Genomic DNA, 2574 nt, shown 5'->3' with positions numbered 1-2574 from the left:
TAAGTTTGAACCTGTCTTTTATTACTTGATATCACCTTGACTTCCTCCGAGAGAGGTATTTGTTGTTAGTTGCTGTTAGTTGTTGCTAGCTGCCATCGAGTCGGCTCCACCTCATGGCAACCTCATGCACAAAAGAACAAAACGTTACCTGGTCCTGCTCTATCTTCATGCTCGTTTGCATACTGGAGTCCATGTTATTGTGTACTTTCTGTGTGTTTCATCTCTCCTGTTTCTATTGGTACCAACTGTTCTGTGTTTCTTTCTTGATTATTTTGGGTGGATTTAATATATGTTATCATTCCATTTCCCCCACTACTAATTTGGAAGTTACACACTCTGTTTCTGTTCTTTTAGTGGTTATCTTTGAAATGGCAGCATGCATGGTTAACTTATCAATGCATATTTTGATCCATATTTTTACTCTACTCGTGGACAATTCTTAGACCTTTTAACACTAACTCCATTTACCCTTCTCCTGATTTACATATATTGTTGCTATTTTTTTTAGCTCTAGCCTGTTCTTTTAACCCCATGAGACATTATAATTATATAATCTGTATTAGACCCCCCCCCCACCTTAGATGGCCCAGAGCTAATTTTCTGTCACCCAGGGGCAGATTATCCAATAAGCAAGGTAGGCATGGTGCTTACCAGATCATCCATAGAGAACAATTTCACATTTTTTCACTATATCAAAGATTCTGCTTCTAGGTATGGCTGGCATCTGTCTCTCTCCCAACTCCACAGCACCTTCCTACAGAATCAAATCTTCTTTTCAAATTTACAGTCCCTGAGAGGGGACAGGTAAGCATGGGCTTACCTGTGCTTACTTACAAATCTGTGGTAAATCATTTCACACGGGTTTCACCACATCCCTATGCTTACCTTTCTTATTGGATAATCTGCCCCTGCTGTCACCCACACCCTGGAAGCCATAAAAATCCAAGTTGAGATTTCCCAGGCTCAATAAATGCCCTTAGCTCAGAAGTACTATTAATGCTCAACTACCTCTCTGAGCTCTGGCCTTCACTTGCATTTTGGCCCGGTAACTGCTCTTTGATGCTCTTAAGCTGTTTTGAATATTTCATTCAATAGTTTTACTTTTTAAAAAAAATATTATTATTGAGGCAGGAGGATCAGTCAAGATACCTTTCTTTTCAGATGGCTAGAAATAAAAGTTGACCTTGTCTTTTTTTATAAAATTTCTTTTTAGCCTCTTTTGTAAACTTTTGGGCATATCTGTTTCAACCACCTTTTTGTTGTTTCTTTCTTCCTCAACTCTTGAAAGAGTTTATCTCAGGAAAGTTTCTTTTCTGTCTCCTTCTATACTCATATCATTTGTGTGTCAAAATGAAAAAAAAATGACCCTAATCGTGTCTAAAATGTATAAGAGAAATGTTACTGCTGCACTTGAATCAAGGAGAACGTCATACATTATGATATGAAATTATACAAAGAACCAGTGCCCTAATCTACTGAAGTCCTTGAAACTGTCCAAAGATACCTTCAGTATCTCAACAAAAGTACCTGTCTACCTTTCTCATCCTCCTCTAATTAAACTTGCTTTTCCTTAAGTACCACCAGCTTTCAAGAGAGATAAAAAATGTCTCTCATTTTCATTTGTTCCTATTTTATTGCAAGAATACAGTTTTACTCTATCTTTCTATTGAAAACTCATAGTGTTTTAGTTAAATTTTGGTTAACTCCAGTAGACTATTTTGAAATAATTTGAGACTCCCCACAATATATAAAATATTTTGTATATTTTGGTATTATTATTAATACATTAGTAAGACATGTGACTTACAAATGAAACTCAGGTTAATCTGGGTTATTTTATTTTATTGTGGTGAAATTATATATAACAAAACATATGCCATCTCAATAATTTCTACATGTACGATTCAGTGGCGTTGATTACATGCTTCAAGTAGGATAATGTGTTTTTGAAACAGAGTCCATTTGTAATTAATTTTAAAAAATTTATTAAAATAATGGTATAACCACATTGAAGGACATTTTAAAAGAAAATGTTTTCAACCTCTACCAACTAACTGTAACTGCTTTCATTTCCTTCCAAACTTTATTTACATATTTACATAATTTACTTAGTTGTAATCATGGTAAATATACAATGCTGCATTCTCCTTTTGGAACCTGTTATTGTGTGTTGTCGAGTCAGTTCCTACTCACAGCGACCCTATAGGACAGAGTAGAACTGCCTCATAGGGTTTCCAAGGCGGTAATCTTTTTTTTTTTTTAAACTTAAACAGTCATTTTATTTTATAAAATATAAACAAATTTTCCAGGACTCTTGACATGAACTTTTAGTCCCTCCTTCCATACAAAAAAAATAATTTTCTTAATATTGAATATTCAACAGTGTCTTTAGTGAGGGCAGGAAAAATCCAGACAGAACTTCCCAGCCTTTTTCTCCCTTTAGCTCTGCCGTTTGTGCAGACATATTTGAGCAAACAAAATTCACCTGATGCCTCTCCCTTGAGCACAATATAATCAATAGGATGTCCAACGTTTAATGGATAGAAAAGGATGCCAAATAGCATATGGTTTGAA

The sequence above is a fragment of the Trichechus manatus genome, unplaced genomic scaffold (assembly GCF_000243295.1).
Source record: "Trichechus manatus latirostris isolate Lorelei unplaced genomic scaffold, TriManLat1.0 scaffold00066, whole genome shotgun sequence".
Lineage (NCBI taxonomy): Eukaryota > Metazoa > Chordata > Mammalia > Sirenia > Trichechidae > Trichechus > Trichechus manatus.
This window is presented reverse-complemented; position numbering follows the sequence as displayed.